The sequence below is a fragment of the Mustela lutreola genome, chromosome 12, assembly GCF_030435805.1.
Source record: "Mustela lutreola isolate mMusLut2 chromosome 12, mMusLut2.pri, whole genome shotgun sequence".
NCBI lineage: Eukaryota > Metazoa > Chordata > Mammalia > Carnivora > Mustelidae > Mustela > Mustela lutreola.
This window is the reverse complement of record NC_081301.1, coordinates 38,768,474-38,790,351: the sequence shown is the minus strand read 5'-3', so window position 1 is coordinate 38,790,351 and position 21,878 is coordinate 38,768,474. Positions and strand designations below refer to the sequence as shown.

The 21,878-nt window shown below is 37.3% G+C and overlaps 1 pseudogene; it reads left to right on the top strand.

The window, feature by feature from the left end:
- Positions 1-5,397: 5,397 nt before the first annotated feature.
- The window catches only part of LOC131812124 (GTP-binding nuclear protein Ran-like), an 80,735-nt pseudogene continuing 64,254 nt past the window's right edge, over positions 5,398-21,878 (top strand).

Here is a 21,878-nt window from a genome sequence, read left to right as displayed (position 1 = left end):
ACTAATCTTCTGTGTCAGGTTGGACTTCAGAGGCCTACATGCATTTTCTTGATGAGATAATTCCTGCCACGGGAGAGCAAACAGAGATGCCTTGGAACAGTGAAAGAACTCCTCAGTAGTATTCCAGAGGCTCACATGACTCGGGAATCATCTTGCTCTTTAGCCCTCAGCCGATTAGAGAATGTTAAAGTGATTTTGCTAGATTTCCTCCTCATAAATCTATGTCATTATCCAACACACATTCTTAGAAAATAAACCTCCTCAAGTCATTACAACAACCTTATATTTAACAAAGAAATGATTTGGAAACAGTGAACACACTGTCCCAGGATTTCCTTTAGAAATGGATGTGTATTGGGCACCTGGATGGCTCAGTTGGTTAAGCGACTGCCTTCGGCTCAGGTTGTGATCCTGCCATCCTGAGATCGAGTGCCACATCGGGCTCCCTGCTCAGCTCTGACCCCCCTCTCATGCTCTCTCTCACTCTGTCTCTCTATCCCTGTCTCAAATATATAGATAAAATCTTGGAAAAAAAATGATGTGTATTTCTTCATAATTATGTGGACCACAAGACTAAATCATGAAGTATCAGCCTATGGGCAGAAATGCTTTACTTGACCCAAGGGGAGCATCTATGACAGACATTGCAGTAGATTCTAAAAATAAAACCTTCAGTATGGTAGCTCTGTGTTCTCATTGAGCACAAGAGTCTTGAGGGAAACATAAACAACTAATAAATGAAGTCTATGTGGTAAGTGGGAAGGTGGAGGAACTTTCCAGGGCCATGGGAGTGTAGGAGAGGGACATGGACTCTGATCTGTGATGACAGAAGCAATTTCACAGAGAACTTCCGAAGTGATGAGTTGAGGGTAGCCAAGCTGAGTGAGGTAAGAGTGTGGGGAAGGACATGTAGGGCAGACAGATCTGCAAGGTCTTACCTCAGAATTCTGAGACTCTTCTTTATGATCAGCTTTTCTTAATCCTATGGAAAAGTTGGACATGAAAAGAGCATGGTGCCCTGAGGTTTGGGCCATTCCATCTCAAAAGAAATATACTGAACTCAAGTTATTATTGTACTTTTCACTTTTAGAACATCCGTTAGATTCTTTTTCATATGATTTGGTTCTCTGCTGAAATTCTAAACTGTTATATAATTTCTTAGAGATATGAATCAAAGCTATTTAAAAATTAGGATCTTCTGTGTATATATTTTATTGTCTTTTGTTCTCTCATTGTTTTGGTCAATTGTTCTTTTCTTCTGGCATGCCTGGTAATTTTCCAGTAAATGCTGGACTTTATACATTAAAAAGAAACTATAAAGATAATTTAAGGCTCTAAATGTTATCATTTTTGCCTATAGAGAATCTATTTTGTTTCAAGCAGGCAAATTGCAGATAATCTTGATTTAGTCTGAGATTTAGCTGGTTCAAAGTAGTTGGCTTCATTCTTGGTGAGGGCTAGTCTATTTCTAGTTTAACTGCACTCTTATACATAGTCCTTTTTCTGCCCAGCTGATAGACTATACTGTTTTCCATGGTCTCTTCTACTTGGCCTTCCCCAAATTCCAACTTTTGCCTCCCCTGTTCTGTGAGACTTTCCAAAGCTCTGCTCAGCATCTTGGTGTCTAGATTTGCCACTTATAAATTGCCAGATACTGCAAAAGGAAAAACATAGGTGAGTATCCGTTTTAATTTAATGCATACTTTAAGTATTTTTAAACATACCAATTATATAAAATATTCTATCCAACTTCAATAGTTGTGGTGTGTGATTATTGGAAAAAGAAGTCATAATCCCTTCCCCTTAACACTTTTTAGTAACATGGGTTCAAGTCATTAAAGATTAACCTATCATCTTTTTATATAGGGCACTTCTTTTTGTATGGGGTATTGAGTCCTGAACTCATTCTGTTTAGTCGATTTGCTGTTTTGAGGTCTGCCACACTCACATCCCTACAGCTCTGGTTGGTGCTGTGAGAAATAAGGCCAAACAGTGGATGGATAATGATATTACTATCTTAACATTTACTCTGGCCTTTGAGCTCACATCGGGAGGGACTTACAGCATCACATTGCTATTTTTGGTGCCTACATGAGATGAGGACCACATCTTCAAAACACTGAAATCATCAGCAATGATTTATATTATCAGAAACTTGAGATATTCACATGAATATGTGTTTTCCCATTAAATAACACACATTTGACTAAATCTGTTTTTCTCACAGTGGCTTCCCCACCACCTACTATAGAGCTGATACAGTCTGTCAATAAACAGGTTTTGAGTGAAGAGACAAATCTTAATAGCCTACAGTATGTTAGGTTACTCTGCCCAGAAAGTACTCATTAATTAATTTTGTAATGATAACAATTTTACAACAACGTAGTCTCACTTTTACAGCTTTCTAGTTGGGTACACTATCAAAATAGGAATGCCTTCAAAATTCAATCTAATACACTGAGCAAGTGCTTCCTGTGAAAACTTTGTTCCATATTAAAATGCTGATCATTTCTTCATGTAGCATCAATGCCTATATTCAGTTCCACAGGGGAGATCTCCCTCCCACTTGGAATTTTTTCTTAATCAAGTGTCACATGATGGATGGTTCACTGGACAGAGGTTAGGAGATTGGTTTGATTCTCAACTCTATCCTCATCAGGCTGTGTGTCATTGGAGAACCTGACTTACCTCTCTGTGCCTGCATTGTCATTTCTCCCCTACACATTATCAAACAACAGGACTGTGGTGAGAATTCACACTGGTGAGAATGAGTTCTTCTAGAGTATATCACAGGCAGTCATATGACATAAGTTCCCTTTTCAGTGCAAGTGAAGAAAACTTTTAGACTTTACTTTTCTTAATGCAGATTGAGTAAATTAATGTTAGGCTATGTAAAAGGTAATGCTCTATAAAAGTAAACAGCAATGGACTACTTACATCTAAAAAAAATTATTATAGAAAACCATGTATTAATCAGTCCTTTAAGTACCCAAAAATATACTTACTCCATTTACAGAACTTCAGCCTGCTTTACGTCTTCCGTGATATAGACCATATGCTTATTTGTTCTAGAAATTCTGTGATGTTGCCAGCATTGACAGACTCATCCCTTCACCCTGTAAAAGGAATAAACTGTTCCCTCTGCCCAAGAAAAAAAGGCAAATTTCCACAAAAACAAACAATTTCCAGATATGAGATTTTTGTCAGAGCCAAACATAACAAGCAGTTAGGTAGACATCTCCTCACCTTGAGGTAGATACAGCTATCTCCAATCTCTGGGCAGGACAGGAACACCACCCGCGGTTACCTTCCTTTGGCAATAGGCACAAACACTACTTCACCCGTCCCCTCCTTGTCCCTCTTTCTGCTCCAAAGGCAATCACTCTATATCACAAAAATGAAACAGGAGAGGATCTGTCCTACCCTGTGGACACCTCTATTATATTCCTAACCCCTGCAGAGCTTTCTCTGTATGCCGTACATCCTTCCTCTCCATTCTTTTTAAATCCTTAATAGCTCAGGGTGGGTTAAACCTCTGCCTTTCCCTCAGGTCATGATCTCAAGGTCCTGGGATCGAGCCCCACATTGGGCTCTCGCTCAGCAGGAAGCCTGCTTCCCCCCTCTCTCTGCCTACTTGTGATCTCTGTCAAATAAATAAATAAAATCTTTAAAAATAAGTTAGTAAGTAAGTAAATAAATAAATAAATCCTTAACAGTTCATTCATATATATGTGCCTTTGAAAAAAGGATGTGGCTAGAATGACACTGATCAGGCCAGAGCGTTGGGCTGAGGATCTGAGAAAGTCTCCAGATCCCTGCGTTATCTGTTGATTCAGGCCAGGTTCTTGGAATTTCAGAATCCTCAGGTACTGGCCCCAAAACCAAGCACTACAAAAAGAATTATTGGATCTGCCTATCTTGTTCAGCCATCAGTCATTCCCATCTGAGATAGGAAGACATTTTAGATTACAAGGAATTCATTTTTAACATTTTTAGACAAGGAAGGACTCCTCTGATAATCTGAGGACATTTAGGACTCCTTTAATAAAGTTAGTATATATTAAAAATATCATAAATATTATAATTATAAATATTTAATATTTATAATTTAATAATATATATTAATATTATAATTAATATTTATGATTTATGATTTATTGCTATTATAAATATTATTATAATTATAAATATTATAAATAGCATAATATTAAAAATGCATACTATATATCAATGAATTCCTCATCAATGATATTAAAAGGGGCATGATTCCTAGGACAATGCTGTGGCAGACTTTGAGTTGCCATCTTCTAACCTGAGGGGTGACAATTAGCTCACAAGGGCCACAGAGAGATCCCAAGAGGCAGCATGGTCTCATAAACCAGGCATCGGCACAGATGTCAAATAGACAAGAATTCAGAGAAAACTAGACTCAGAAAATGTAAGTGATTTTGCCAAAGTTTGCAAAGAGTAAATTATGAATCCATACCTAATAGGTTTTATATCCATACTCTCTCCCATATGTTATACTATCCAGAAAAATAGGAAAGCTATAAATAACATTTTCTTATTAGTTCTAAAGCCGTAAATCTGCCATTTACAAGTTTATGACTGAGATGGAAAAATCTGAGGCCAGACAGAGCAAGCATTTAGAAGACTGTCCAACATCTAAGTAAAGCAAGTCCCACACTCTGGACTAAGAAGCTCCAGGAAAGGATGTACAGCAAGTAATTTTTACCCAAGCAGGGGAAAGAACACCAGACTTACGCAAAATGGTGCTTAACCAGAGTATTCCGATATTTCTTCAATTTGTCTCTGTTAATACAAATCACTATACATTATACTCAATTAATGTTGATACTTAGCTGTTTCAGCCAGGGAGTCTGCTTTTTTTTTTTTTTTAATTATCTTAAAATTGATGTGATAAAAATAGAAAAGCGGGCAACTATATTTCTTACATATAAAATATGAGTTTAAATATGACTTAGAGAAAAATGGGCTTCTGTATTTCTGAAGCATAATTGCTGGATTTATTACAACAGAGTTAAATCCCAGCTCCCTCAGTTATTAGCTGGATGACCTTGGGCATGTGACTGAACTGAGCTCCAACTCCCTCAACTATAAAACAGAGATAATCATATTTCATTCACATAATATTTATTTGGAAATTAGGTAAATTACGTAAAAGGGTGATAGATGAACTGGAGCATGCAAAGGAAGTTTCTGGAAGTTTCTGTGTATAGAGGTCAAATCAGAATGTCAACTTGGAGTCAATTTTCTATGCTGAGTAAAACAGCTCTCCCATTACTCCTGACCTGCTGAGCTCTTGGAGCCAGAGGGCTTCGTGGAAGGGAAGAAACTCTGATTCAGTATTAGGGAAGTGTGTTGGCACAGGCCAGGATGATGCTGATCGGTACTCAGTGGCAGGTGAGGGGACTGGACGCCCTGAACGAAAGTGACACTGGCATGAAGAGAGCAAGGCTGCAGACTCATTCTGGCACTAAATGTGAGAGGGGGTGAGGTACGGGAAGGAGAGAGAAAAGGGGAAATCCAGCTTTCCTGGGATAGACTCGCACTTTGAAGAAGTGGCTGTATGAATGACTTTAGCTTTCACTCCAGAGAGCCAGCCATCTTAGCATGGAATTTTCTCCACTGAGGAACAGACTGTTCTCTCTCTAAGAGCTGCTGTGTCAGAACAGGAATATGCATTAGTCCTTGTGGAAGGGAAAGACAGGAGCTCAGTACCTAATCTGTGGCTTTGATATGACCCTGACCTTAGGGACAGTGCTTCCTTCTGGTAGGTAAAACTCTACCACACAGGTAGATTTTCAGCACAGAGAAAAATTCCCCTCAGAGACCTCAGGAGATAGCTTTTTGATGTGTAACCTTGAAGAGAACCAAGGTTATTTCAACCACAGCAATAACCGATGGCTGCAGAAACATTTACTGAGCACAATACTCCGTGCTATACTTCTATTAGTTTCTTTGATTTCCCAAACAATATCATGAAATTGGTACTATCATTCCCATTTTATGTATAAGAACACCAAGACTCAGCAAGGTTAAAAATGTGCCCAGCTGATAAGCAATAGATCTAAGATTGAAAATCAATTCTACAGGCACGTGGGCAGCTCAGTCTGTTAAACCTCTGTCTTTGGCTCAGGTCATGATCTCAGGGCACTGGGATCCAGCCCTGCATTAGGCTCCCTGCTCAGTGAGGCATCTGCTCCTCCCTCTCTCCCTTTCCCTCTGCCTCTGCCCCCTACACCCCAGCTTGTGCTCTCTCTCTCCAATAAATAAACAAAATCTTTTTAAAAGTAAAAAATTTTAAAATTGGAAAAAAGAAAAAAAGAAAGAGAAGAAAATCCACTGTGTCCTGATTCCAAACCTCACCCTTAACCTTTGTACTTTGCTGGCCTTGAAATCAGTTCTTGACAAAGTCTTTGAATTTTCAACAAGCCAATATGTGGGCTGCAGCTATTCTTGCAAAAGATTTCCGTTGTAGGAAATTTTCTGCAAGTGGCCGTAGCAGAACTCCCATCCCTAGGAGTTTGAGCTTCAAAATATATTTCAGCTTCCCAAGTGTATTACATTTAAAAACAGCCGGGGCTTGGGACGCCTCAGTGGCTCATCTGATTAGGCATCCAATTCCTGATTTCGGCTCAGGTCATGATCTCAGTGTTCTGAGATCAAGCCCTGCATCAGCTCCATGCTGGGCCTGGTACCTGCTTAGGAGACTCTCTCTTCCCTGCCCTTCCCCCACCTAAAAAAAACAAAAACAAAAAACCAGCCTGGGCCCTTTTTCTCACACATTACCTCAACACTCTAACACGTCTGTAAATGCAATCAGCCAGCTGCTTGTCATTGGAGCAGCACACCCAGACAGCTGTGGAAACAAAAAATAACTTTGTTCTTAAATGACCAGTAGACCTCTGCTGACTCGCTGTCAAATAACTATTGTTATGTTAACAGGCTTCTCTAAAAAGATCCCAGGCCTCCAAATTTCTGAAACTAGACCTGAAGTCTCCAGTGCTAATACAAACCCAGCATGATAGTTATAATCAGTGTAGTTTCTTTGGCTGCCTAGATACCCAACTTAGAAATTTTTCCTCACCTAAAGAGCAAAATGTAATGAGTCTTGTAATATTATTTGTATTCAACTTGGTTTGTTTGTTTGTTTGTTTTTTAAGATTTTATTTATTCATTTGACAGAGAGAGAAAGATCACAAGAAAGATCACAGCACCCTGCTGAGCAGAGAGCTCAATGTGGGCTCTGTCCCAGGACCCTAAGATCATGACCTGAGCCCAAGGCAGAGGTTTAACCCACTGAGCCACCCAGGTACCCCTGTATTCAACTTGGCTTAACCCTGTCTCTTCAAGTCCAGCCACCCCGATTCCAACCAATGCACATGCTAATAAGCACAAACTGAGTCCTTGTAACAGTCCTGGGAACTGCTTCATTTTTAGCAAATACAAATTTTGCAACATCAAGTGAAGAGATTCTGTCCCAATGAACTGGGCTGTGAAAAGCCGAGAGATACGCCATTTTATTTTAAGTTCCAGACTGTGAATTTTACTTTATTTGAATTTTACTTAACCTTCTGGAGGGTGAGAATTTTTGAATTCTTAGTTATGCAGACTATTAGAACACTATGCAGACACCAAAAAGAAAGGCATTTGCTATTTAAGATCCCAGAGTAGAAAAGATGAAACATCTAAAGCAGAGCGCCTGCAGGAAAGAAATGTTAGAATAGGAAGTAAGAATGAGTAGAATATACACAATTATCTGTAATCACATGCATTCAGGAAGGTGGGATGGCTGACCTAGTGACCTTACTGACATATAACAGGCCACCTTCTGTTTATTTGTGAATTGTTGCCTCACAGATCAGTTTAAATGCCGTAGTTTTTAGCACAGCAGTCATTCTGACCCCACAGGATTCATATAAGCAAACCACAAAGTAACACCTTGGTGAGTTAGAGAAACACAAACAGGTTCTTCTAGATGAAAGTTTCTTTGAATATAAACTGTGAGTAAGTTGGAAACAAAAACAAGTCTGAAAGACTGGTGAACAGAACCAAGAGGGTTAAGCAGGAGAGATTTTTGAAATATCTTTGGGAATTGAATCGTCTTACTTTATTGAGATATAAATCATTATACTTTTATGTAACAGGAGAAAAGTATGTTAATAAGTGTTATTGATCATTGATGCGAACATCTGTAATTCTGTAGTCTCTTTGTAAATGCTTATCACTGTTAAACATGTTTTCTAGTGTAACCTGAACAGGGTGAAGGTTTGTGTGAGAAATGTGGCCACACTTCCCTGTATGAGTTAATGAGGTCCTTCAGTCTGGAACAGAATTGTCTGGGGAAGAGTTATTGGACTAGGCCTTTTTCACAGAAACGTAGAGCTTATAGAGATGTGCCTCCTGCTGAAAGGGCGTGGGAGGATCTCTATGAGCACGTCTACTTTCTCTCCAGTTTCCTGGATGGGCAAGGCTTTTAAAAGCCAGTACCTCTGCATAGGAAGCAGGGGGGGAAAAAAAATCCACTGGGGTAAAGAATCTGGGCCCTGTTACTTACAGACAAAATGATCTTAGTTGCCTATCTTCTCTAAGACTCAATGCCCACTATATTTAAAATAAAAACCTGTGTGTTTTTGTAGGATTAAATGCGATCATGTGTGAAACTTGGCACAGGAACAGTTTTATAGCAAACCATCAGTAAATTATAATAATTGTTACTGTCTCCACCTAATTAAATATTATAAAACTTTCTAATGGTGTATCGATGACCTATGAGAGATATAATCAATTAAATCAGGCAGAATACAAAAGAACCTGGGGAAATTTCTTCTTCACGTTCTAACTGTGTTAGTGATGGAACACCATCCTTTACCTTCACCTGCACACTCATGGTACAGACTCAATAAATTTTCTAAACGGTAATAAGATGACTACAGGGTGAGAGTGGATGAAATAAGTCCATTTAAATTCTATGTAATAATATGCAAATTAGTTATTTGAGCCTGGTAGCTGTGTTGAAGCTTCATCTTTCTGAATAATATTATGAAACATGATTTGTAATCATCCTTTGGCCTCTGCTATATGAGGTGGTCATGACTGTAATTAAAGTTAATCACTAGTTATACTGCAGAGCAGGAAACATTGTGATGGAGAGGGACAGTGAAGGGAAGGCCAGGGTTTAATCACTGGATGCTGAGGTATCTATATCAGCGGATGAGAAATTTGGCTTAGGAGAAAGTGAAAATTAAGGGGCTACATGCATCAGATCCTAGAGGATGAAATATATAATGAACGCGTTCATTTGCATAAGTAGAGAATTTAAGCTGAAAAGTATTGGTCACCACTGACGTAAAGTGGCCTTTTCTCCAAACAGAGGAAATGCAAAAAAGATTTATACAAAGATAAAAACTCCTTAAAGTACTACAGTAAAACTGACAATATCTAAATATCTAAAAAATAATGACATGATTAATGAATTCCATTAAATGCTCATCTTGGAAATTAGCCATAGAGTGATGATTACAGAGACCGAGATAACATGAGAAAGTATTTGTGTTTAAATATTAAGGAAAAATGATAATTAATTCTATAAATGATCTGATTATAATCCTATAAATAGACAATACATATCCAAGAAATAAAAAGAAATTTTTTAATATATTTACTTATTTTCTTTCACTCCGGACTAAGAATATCTTTCCTTTAATCATTTATATCATATATTTTTAAGAAGTACATACTATATGATTTATTCTTTATAGTCAATAATTCAGAATGAATTTTCAGTACTCTGTCTGATACAGTGGGAAACATCTTATACCATGGAATTCAATTAAATACTTCTTTCCAGCACCTCAACTAGACCTCTTTTGGTGTGAAAAAAATAATTAAACTCAGAAAATACTCCATTTACAAAGAAAGATTAACTCGGGCCGTGTGAGTTGTCTCAATTTATACTAAATGTTCAATTCTTTAAATACCTGCATTCTTATATTCTTAAAAGAATAGCATAGGAATTCACTCTATCTATATTTGAAATCAAAGTAGGAGTTACAAAACAACTATATTTTATAACAAATTAAATACTAGAAAACAAAACAGTATTACTACGTGAAAATCTATAAAAATGTTGAACATTCACTGGACTTAGATAATGACTTTGGGAGATTATGCCTATGGCCCAGGTAAGCAAATGGAAGATTTAGCCTTAAGTAAACTAGACTAAGCTTTCTTCTGACAAATCACATTTTTAAAATGATGTGAATTTTACATAGTATAAAAAGGTGGAACTTATTTCCCTTTGGTTAGTGATGGGTGGGAGGAGGTGCATTTAACTATAAATAGTTAAGCTGTCAGCTGAAATCGTATTATTCCATATAGGTAAAGCAAAATCTAAACACTTCTTGCAGAAAACAAAAACAGAACCCTACATGAAAAGGCAGCACTCCACTCACGGTTCAGAAATGGAATACTGTGATTAAGAAGAGGTCATGTTACACTAAAGGAGACAGACAGGAATTGCAGACAATGAATGATCTTAGCCTTTGGGGCTCTGCCTTAGGTATACAACTACAGGGCAGTTCAAGGAGAAAATGTGTTTCCTTGGAGCACTTCTCTGGAGTTATTTTCACTGGATGGATGGTATCCCTGTGAGTTAGTCCCTGAGACTTCTGAGACTAGTGTAATGAAAGCTGCTTGTCCTTAGAGACATCCATGACTCCCAATCTGGGCTCTGCCACTTAAAACTTACAAAAACCTCAGACATGCCATATAAATTCCCTGAGCCTGTTTTCTATCTGTAAAATAGTTACAGGACTGTCTTTTATAGATGACTGTAATAATTAAATTAAGTGCCACATTAAAAAAATGGTATCTGGCTTCAGAGAGGCATCTGTATTATTTTTCTATTGGTATGGGACAACTTAGGTGGATAAACAACACTCATTAATTAGCACACAGTTCTTTAGATCAGAAGTCCAGGTGGGCTTAGATGGGTTCTCTGCTTAGGGTCTCCCAAGACTAAAACCAAAGTGTAAGCCAGCTGTATGTCCATGTGGGGCTGAGTCCTCTTTTGAGCTCATTCCTGTTAACAACTGAAATGCAGCTCCTCACCATTGTCCTACTTACCTTTGGCTGGAGGTCACTCTCTGTTCTCAAAAGTCCTTGCACAGGCCCCCTTCTCAGTACTTTGGTTCTGACTTTCCTTTCCAGGTCTAAGTCTAGGGGAAATGTGCTGTGAAACAGTTTGTGTGATTCGTGGACGCCTGCTCTGATAATCTATCTTTTGATTAACTCAAAGTCAGCTGATTTGTAACTTTAATTACCTTTGCAAAATCCCTTTGACATGTAAGGTAACATAATAACAACTGTGATTTCACATCACATTCACAGTCCCAGGTATTAAATTAAGAAATCTCGGAAGAATATTTTAGAATTCTGCCTACTACATCCTCGATAAACATTTGTTTCTTTGTCCTCCCCCGCTATTTCCAAGAAGAGCAGAGCCTTGTGCTGATTTTCCATCTTAATATCCACGAAAATACCCACTGTCCACATGGTCCCTGCAAGATCTGAGAAATTTGAGCTGGCATTCCAGAACTCCAGGCTGTGGGGTCACCTGATGAATCTGCCAATTCAATAAGGGGTATTCACAGAGTAACACCAGAATCACTGAAAAAATCTACACTCTTGAGCTGAGAGCTAATGATCGCAGGAGCGTGGTCTACATGAGAAAAAAGTAAAATTCAAGAAATACAACACAAAACAACATAGATGTTCCCTATAAACTGCACCCTGATTATTGCTACTCAGAGATGAGATTCATGCTCAAGTAAGGAGAGTTTTGAGATTGGTTAAAGGATCAATGAAAGTGTCAGATAGGGGGCATCTGGGTGGCTCAGTGGGTTAAAGCCTCTGCCTTTGGCTCAGGTCATGATCTCAGGGTCCTGGGATCGAGCTCCGCATCTGGCTCTCTGCTCAGAGGGGAGCCCCTTCTTCCTCTCTCTCTGGCTGACTCTCTGCCTACTTGTGATCTCTGTCAAATAAACAAATAAAATCTTTAAAAAAAAAAAGGGTCAGACATAAAACTTCATGGAATTAGGCATGGTGATCTGGACCCCACTTGCCCACTAAATCAGGAGATCAAATTAAAATGCTCCCAAGTAACTGTGAGAAGCCCACAAAGTGGGTAAGACTCTTCCAGATCTGCCCAAGGAGCCCAGAATGTGGGAGGTCAGAAGCACTGGTAGTCATCTTTCCCACCACTCAGAGGAGCCTGAGAGAATGACATCAACATGTGCTTTACATTACTTTTTCAGTTGAAGCTGTTCATCTTCCCAACAACCCTTGAGATTGCGAAGATGCGAGATGTTAGTTATCTCAGTTCTCACAGTTTGTAAGATGGCAGAGTTAATTTTCAAATGCATATTTGCATTACTACAAACCCCATTTTACTCAAAGAATATTATTCCACTTCCTATAGTGGTTACTTAAGAATGAGTACCTCTCTTGAATTAAATATCATTTCCTTACATATTTATTTACAGAACACATATAAACAAAGTGTGTATATATATATATATATATATATATATATATATATATATATGCATGCATATCTTCCCTATGCTTAATGGTTGAAAATGCTTGAACAGATGAGTCTATTTACTCAGTGTGTAGAATCATAACAATCTCAGAATTATGACACGATTGACAGGAAAGTTAATCAACCTTAACTCAACATAATTGGTTACATTTTCATCTCTTGACTTGAGACCAATTACTATTCAGCCAGTGGCACTCCACGTCATTCAGGCTTCACCTTTCACTTGCAAACCCAAGTACTATGAAAAACTTGAATATGAGTTGTTAGGACTTCATTTTTTATATCTCAGTATCAGTGAAGAGCAAGAGTTGAGTGAAAATCTCCAGCTATGAAGTTGCCAGAGCTAAATAAAATGAAACCAAAGAATAACATTTGAGAATTCGGGTTCCTTTAAAACCATGCTGAAAAAAGATGTTCCCCTTACTCTCTTTATTTTTCTTTATTCATGTAAATTTACCATACTGTGTTATATTAGTTTCAGGCATACACTATAATGATTCAACAATTCTTTACATTTCTCAGTGCTTATCAAATGTATTTTTAATCCCCTTTATCTACTTCACCCATTCCCCCAGCCTTTCTAGCAAGTACCAATCTGTTTTCTATATTTAAATGTAAGTGTCTGGGTTTTTTGGGGTTTTTTTGCCTTTTTCTTTGCTCATTTCTTTTATTTCTTAAATTCCACATGTAAGTGAAATCATATGGTATTTATCTTTCTCTAACTTATGATATGATAAATCATATGGTATTTATCTTTCTCTGACTTCACTTCGCAGGATAAATACCCTCCAGGTCCATCTATTTCATAGAGGCTGTATACAGAGCTGTTTGTACTATTCCTTTCCTGACTTTTTAATGTGGTTTGTAGTGATGGCTTCTGTTTTTTTTCTCATATTGATAATTTGTATTTCTTTTTTCCTGTCAGTTTTACTCGACATTTATCAATATAATTGATCTTTTTTAAAAAAGTGCTCTTGTGTTCTTTGATATTTTCTTATTTTTTTTTTTCTGTGTCCCATATCATTGATACACTGCTATTTTATTCTCTCCTTCCTTCTGCTTGCTTTAGGATTATTTTGCTCTTCTTTTTCTCAATTTATTTAAGTGAAAGCTTGGATTATTGATTTGAGATCTTTCTTATTTTCTAAGATGGCAATTAATGCTATATATTTCACTCTAAGAATGTCTTTAGCTGATCCCACAAATTTTGATATGTTGTATTTTCATTTTTGTTCAGTTCAAAATACTTTCTAATTTCTCTGAAACTGCCTCTTTGTCTCACTCTTTTAGAGTCAGTTGACAGATGGTGCTTGTTTTTTCACATTCTTACTGATTTTCTGTCTACTAGTTTCAACTGTTTCTGAAAGAGGAATGTTGACATATCAAACTATAATTTTTTATATGTAAACAGGTTTTTTAATTGAACACGTCTGTCTTGCTGCTGTCTATGTGGTCTATCTTCTTGTACAGAGTTGACGTTCAGTTAGCCCTTAGTTCTTTGGGAGGAACTGCTTTAGAAATATGTGGAGATTTGGCATGTGAGTTCAGGATCTTCCTATATGTTGTCATCTTGAAGCAGAACTCCTCACACTATAATTGTAAATTTATTTCTCTTTTTATTTTCATCAGCTTTGACTTCATGCAGTTTAAAGCTCTCTTGTTACATGTGTACACATTTAGGGCTGTTACCTAAGAGGCTGATAAGCCTCTTATCCTCATGTAATTTTTCTTTCTTCCTCATTAATTTTTGTTGCTCTGAAATCTGCCTTTTTCTGATATTACTATTGTTGCTTTAGCATTCTTTTCATCACTAGTTGCATGATATGTTTTTCCACGTTTTTTGTTTTTAATATACTTATGTATTATATTTGAAGTGATTTCTTAGGGATAGCACATAATTGACTCATATTATATTTTTAATCATTTGTAACAGTCTCCTTTCATTGATATGCTTAGATGTCTTGCATTTAATGTAATTGTTGACATATTTTAATATGTCTAACCATTTGACTATTTGTTATTGGATTGGCTCTCCTGTTTTAAAATCTACTTCTCCTTGATGATGGTTTTAGATTATTTGAAGATTTCAAGTATTTTCTTTTTTTTTAATTTTTCTTTTTTCTTTGTAACAATATATTTTTAGCAATTTTTCTAAAGCATTACAATATTTTTTTTTTAAGATTTTATTTATTTATTTGACAGAGAAATCACAAGTAGATGGAGAGGCAGACAGAGAGAGAGAGAGGGAAGCAGGCTCCCTGCGGAGCAGAGAGCCCGATGCGGGACTCGATCCCAGGACCCTGAGATCATGACCTGAGCCGAAGGCAGCGGCTTAACCCACTGAGCCACCCAGGCGCCCAGCATTACAATATATTTATTTATATTTTCAGTCAATTTAAAATACTGACTGCTTCAAACTGAATGTCAAAATGTACAGCAATATAGGTGTCTGAAATTCTTCCCTTTCTGTTGTCATGTGTATTACAATTCATTAACATTAAATAATCCATCAAGCAATGTTTTAAGTTAGCTTCAACTACTATCTAAATTTTGAAGAACTTAGCAGTAAAAAATATATTTAGTCATACATTTACCAATTCTGTTGCTCTTTCTTCCTTTCTGAAGTTGTTTCCCTCTAATATGATTTCTCTCTTTATTAACAACGTCCTTTTGTATTCGTTTTAGAGATATGCCGATGATGAAGTCTATTTTTCTTTATCTAAACATTTATTTCACCTTCATTCCTAAAAACCATTTTCACTGGGTACAAAATCTTGGGTCAACAGTTCCTTTCTTTAAGCTCTTAAAACTACAGTCTTACTACTTTCTGGCCTCCTTGGTTTCAAATTATGGATTCCCTACATACAATATGCTGTTTTTCTTTGACTGCTTTGGTGAATGGGAAAAGGGTGGTAAATGTGGTTTTTGACACTTTGGTTATGATATATCTGGGCATGAATTTCTTTGAGTTTATCCTGTTAGGGTTTTACTGAGTTTTATAAACCTTTATGTTTATGTATTATGCAAAATTTTCAGACATTACTTTTTAAATGTTTTTTTTTTTTTTTCTAAACTACCCTCTTTGTTTTCTCCTTCTGAATTCTGATGGCATGAAAGTTAGACCTTTGGCATCTTATGCAATTCTGTGAGGAGAGCAGTTATTTTTTTTTTCCAGTATTTTTCCTCTGTTGTTCAAACTGGATAGTTTTTATTGATCTAAGTTCAGGTTCACTGACTCTTCCTTCAGTCATCTCCATCCTGCTATTGAGTCCATCAGGTATATTTTAAATTTTGGTATTTGTGTTTTCCAGTTCTAAAGTTTTTATTTCCTTCTGATTTGTACCTTTTATTTTCCTGTTGAGATGGCCTACCTTTCCATTTGTTTCCAAAGGGTTGGCCCTTAGCTCTTGGAGAATGGTCTTTGTGTCACAATTCCAACATTTGTATCATCATGGGATTGGTGTCCAATTGTCTTTTCCCTTGTGAATTGCTGAGATTTTTCTCCATTCTCCATGTCAAGTTATTTTGCATTTTATCTTGGATATTTTTAGTATTGCATGATTAGATTCTTGCATCTTATCTAAATCCTACAGAAAATGATAATATTTTCATTTAACAGGCCATCAATTAAGGTAACTTCAGACCACAAGTTCTAACCTATGTCTTATGATCTGTGTTTCCAATGCCAGTTCAGTTTTTACAGTCTTTGCAGTATTATTCAGACCTGTTCTGACTGTCCAAATTTGGGACCTATATAGTATTCCACTTTGTATTTCTGTTATCAAAATTTTGGTATTTGTTTATGGTCAGATCCATGCAGCTTGAGAATGAACTCTCTTCTCAGTATCAATGATTCTCCATTTCCTGTGGGCCCTTCATCTAAGTCTGATGGCTAGAAACCTGGGGCTTTAGTTTCCCTTTTGCCATGCACTTCCACAGCTGAATATGCCTCCAGAAACAAGCAGTGGGAGGATAAAGAGAAACAAAAAGCAGTAAGTGTCTTTTTAGTAAATGGGGCTGGGCAACTGGATATTCAAATGCAAGGAAATGAAGCACAACCCTACTTCACACTGTTTTATTATAGGGTACATAGGGAGGAAGTTTGCTGTCCCTGGGGAGAACTTTCAGATATAAATATGTGAAAATCTTTTAAGCCATCCCATCTTATTTTCAGGTATGAAAGTGGAGTGGTGGTAAAAAATGCTAGTTTTCTGGAAACTGGGTGTATGAAAAAGAAATGAAGATACTACCACTCAGTGAGGATATTCCTGTAAGGATTTCCACCTTGTACTATGCAGTGTAGCCTTGCAAATTTTCACATATTCCCCTCTATTTTTTAGATGTGGGCCTTTATTCCTGTCTTTTTGTTGTTGGTTGTCCACAACTTATCTACGCTAATGTTGCCAAAGAATAAAGCTTTGACCCCCTGTCAATGAGTGGGTATTAAAGGAGAAGAGTAATCAATCACCTGGCTTTCAGAACTAAGAGAGGACTAGGGGTTCTAACTCCTCTATTATTTTCAACTAATTCCCTTGTTTGATACGTCCCCCAGACACTAGGGGACGTTGTGTCTCCAAGTCCCAGGTACATTGTCCAGGAATGAATATATTTACTTATCATTAGCAGTTCTGTCTGAAGTCATATAGGTTGGGATCTCCCTAAATGAAAGTCTTTTATGCTACTGTCTTATTTCCTTCTATATTTGTGTATATGGACTTAAAGCCTTGTTTTCATTCTGGTAATATCAATTAGTGTGCTCTGAGTAGAGAAGTGCTATGTTTAACTAGAAGTTTAATGTATTCTTTTATTTAAATAAATAACTTAGAACTGATAAAAAACCCCAAATGCCTTGTTCCTTAGTACTAAACTTTATCTTTCTGGCTAGATAACACAAATGAGAAAATAATGATGAAACCACCCTCTTCCAGTTCTCTGAGGAGGTGCAAAGAATGATTCAGTCAACAGGGGACAAATCCCTAGATCTGATGCATTATTTTGGGTGAGATGGTCCTGTGGGGAAGTGGCTCTGTTCTAATTGAAAAATTATGTGAGAATGAGTCCATGAAAGGAATGAATTATGGTTACAGATAAGATTACTAAAATTTGCATATCCTTTCTGTTTGAAGGGTATCTTGGTACTCAACCTGACCCATTGGAGTTTCTTGGATAAGAGCCTTGGCAGTGACCCAGCACAAATAATTTACGGTCTGAGAGTAGTAATTTATATCACATCTATCACCGTCTACTTCACTCCAAGGGGAGAATGCCCTGACCATAAGAGAATGCTGGCTTAATACCAGGAAGCAGGGCTGCAGTTTAATATTCTGTAGTGAATTAGGTAAGGTTAAAATAGAGCATCACTAATGCATTTGGTTATTTTAGGAGCCATCTGTAACATACCAACCAAAGTAAAGCAAAACCCATGAGGGATCTTGGTAACCTCTGGTTGCCTTAAGCATCTCTGTTCTGCTATTCCATTAACACGTAAATAGAGTTGTTGTGTGACTTGTTTGTAGTGACTTGAACAAAATATTACACTTTCAGTCACTAAAATGGAACTGCTTGAAAGCTAGTCTCCAAGATTGATGACAATGAAGGTCATGGGCTTCAGCAAGAGAATTAGGAAGTACAGTGATGACTGTCTCAGTTTTGCAGAACATTTACCTCTGAGATAAAACCTTGGTTTTTATTTTCAAGGATATCCTAGAGAAGGCAAAGGTAATGCAATTATTCTCAGAGGAAGTATACAGTGATAGAACAATGGGAACACTTAAAAGGTGCCCTTAACCATTTTCATATAAAGGGAAGGCTGAAAAGGCTCTGTTCATTCATTTATGTTGACGTTATAAAATGCCTTAGAAACCAAGGTTCATGAATGTAAATTGCTGGGGAAGCAATTGACATAATTAATGGAGGAGAAAATGCTCTTTAAAAAAATGTTTCTACAATCAGAGCTTGGATATAGCGTTCTTTGAAATGTATGAATATTGATTTTCAAGTTTGACTTGGAGGTATTTTTTTTCCCTTGTGCATTCATTGGGCATAAATGAGTATTAGACTCCATACCTACCTTGTTATTTTAGAATAATGCTGCATGTGTGACATCAGTGGTACCTGAACATTTATGAATTTTGATTATCACATTTGTATGTACATCATATTCCAGACATTACTTAATATTGTTAAAATAAATTCCTAGGCAAAAGTGACACAATTTAAAACATGATGGCAAATTAATAGTCGTCGATTTATTTTGCAAGTGTCCATACCCTTCATCTAATTTTATAGTTTATGGTGATTATAACATAAATAAGCACAGAAAAATATTTCAAATTCTGTATGTTACTTCTGTAGTCTGGTGCCATTTTATAGCAATGACTATAAAAAAATAATCAGATTAAATTGATGATTTATTTTATCCTAAATAATGTTGACAGATTAAATGCTCAAAAAATAATATTTCTAATTGTGATTCAAAATATAATTGAAGCTAATCTGCCTTCCTAATATGTCTATCAATTTTATATTTAATACATTATAGTAAAAAATGTCATTAGTGGGGCGCCTGGGTGGCTCAGTCGTTAAGCGTCTGCCTTCTGCTCAGGTCATGTCCTGGGATCAAGCCCTGCATCAGGCTCCCTGCTCTGCGGGAAAACTGCTTGTCCCTCTCACACTTTCCCTGCTTGTGTTCCCTTTCTTGCTGTGTCTCTCTGTCAAATAAATAAGTAAAATCCTTAAAAAAAAAAAAAAAAGGCATTGGGCTCCTGGGTGGCTCAGTGGGTTAAAGCCTCTGCCTCGGGCTCAGGTCATGATCTCAGGGTCCTGGGATGGAGCCCCACATTGGGCTCTCGCTCAGCAGGGAGCCTGCTTCCCCCCTCTCTCTCTGCCTGCCTCTCTGCCTAAACTTGTGATCCTGCCTGTCAAATAAATAAATAAATTATTTTTTTAAATGTCATTAATGATAGTACCTACTTTACATAGGGTTGTTACAACATTTTAATGAGTTAGTTCATACAAAATGCTTAAAACAGTGCCTAAAGCATAGCACACTCAATAAACTGTACTCATTATATTATTAATAATAGGATTTACAGTTAGCCTGACAGTTACGGTAAAGTTGAATACCTGAACACTTGACCCTTGAATCTTTTGGGCACTCGGTCAACTCTCCTATACTTAAATTAAGCTTTTAACCTTCATTTAAAAGTATGGGATGCCTGAGTGTCTCAAACTCTTGATTTTGGCTCAGGTCATCATCTCAGGGTGCCGAGATCAAGCCCCTGTGGGGCCTCACGTAGCAAGGAGTCTGCTTCCCCTCTCCTCTCTCTCTGCCCCTCCCCCTCCCTGCTCACACACACACTCTCTAAAATAAATGAATAAATTTTTTAAAAAAATAATAAAACTAAATTAAATAAAAATCTGGGATAACATCTTTCATCCCAGTAAATACTTCCCCCAACTTTACAAATGTAGTGAATATCTTCTCAATCCCAAATATTCTCTATAACTACAATGTAGTAATTGGGCCCCATAAATATAAATCAAAACCTACATAAAAATCACCAAAATACCACAACTATGACAGAAGACTAGATACATGATTTCAAGAAAATGTATATGGCAAACAATCTTTTATACTACAATTTTGCCTTAGCATTTTCTTTTCATATTTTCCACTACCCATTAAATCCAAGGCAAATTTTGTTAATGCAAAGTTATCATATAGAAAGTTTATGATAAATATCAACTAACACAAAAAGTAATTCAAAGATTAGATGCTTTATGTCCCCCCAACCCCACAAATACAAAAGTAACAAGATTCCTGCCCCCTCAAAAGTTCTTCTTGCTGGACTAAGAACCAAATTGATATGAGGCCGATTAACAGTAGAAAATCAAATTTAATTTCATACTTATGGGGAATCTCCATAGACACGGAAAGTCCAAAGACATTCAGGCAAAATGAGGAATATATGTCATTCTGAACTACGCAGAAGAGGGCAGGGGTCTGGGACTCAGAGGAAAGGAATGCAGTCCACCAGGTGATAAGCAGAAGAACAGAAACTGGTAATTAGATGTTGCCCTGCCATACAGATGGGTCAGTCAAATTTATCTCAGCTAGGGGTGCCTGGGTGGCTCAGTCATTAGGCATCTGCCTTTAGCTCGGATCATGATCCCAGGATCCTGGGACCGAGTACCGCATCAGGCTCCCTGCTTGGTGGGAAGCCTGCTTTTCCCTCTCCCACTCCCCCTGCTTGTGTTCCCTCTTTCACTGTGTCTCTCTGTGTCAAATAAATAAACTTTAAAAAATTTTAAAACAAGAAAAAATTATCTCAGCTAATAACCCAATTTTGATTCTTCTATGTAGTCAAGGGAGGAGCTAATGTTTTTCTTAAGGCCACAGGTCTGGAATGCCTTCAGCTCAGCGTAATACTTCATTCCAAAGAGGCCCATCTTGAGGCAGCCTGCGCTCAATCTCTACAGTTCATACTCCTCAGACTTAGTTCTTACATGTGTCCAAAGTAATGAGATCAGTGGAGACTAAATCCCTAAAACCAAGGTCAGACTGAATTTGGGATACAATAAAACAAGGGCATTGTGAGCTCCATTATTTCAGATTCTCTTAAACATTAGGCCATTTCTCACTGGCCTTCTCATTTCTGTGGGAAACAAAAGGCTGTGTTGAGAATTTTATCCAGGAATATTATATTAGGCCTGAAACACAACAAGATTTCTTTCAAATGTCTTAATTTACCTACACCTGGTGCCTTCCTTTAGAAAAGTAATAGCAAGTCCATGGTTCTACACACGTAGAGCCAAAAACTATGTGATCTCAATTACAAGGAGTTTTGATTTGTGGCTGTCAATGAGAGACAATATAGCTGACACAATAACAGGGGTCAGCAGACATTTGCAAATTTCAGAACTCTTCCTGCAAGTGGCTCTAGCTCTAGAGGTCTCTTGGAGGAATGGGGTCCATTAAATATGAAGCAGGACACAGATAAAGCTTGAGACATGAGGTTCATTCTCCAGGAAGAGGGTTCTGGCAGGTGTAGAGGGTTGTCAACACCTGGCCCAAGTACAATTCAGGTCTCTAGCAGAGAAGCAGAGACAAATCAGAAACGGAGGGAGAACCTTATTTAGACAGACTAAGCATGCCTAGAAGATACTATGCATAAACATAAGCTCCCCAAGGATTCATGCCAGATACACAAGGTTTAGACTTAGGTCAGTGAGTCTAATTCTGGGTGTT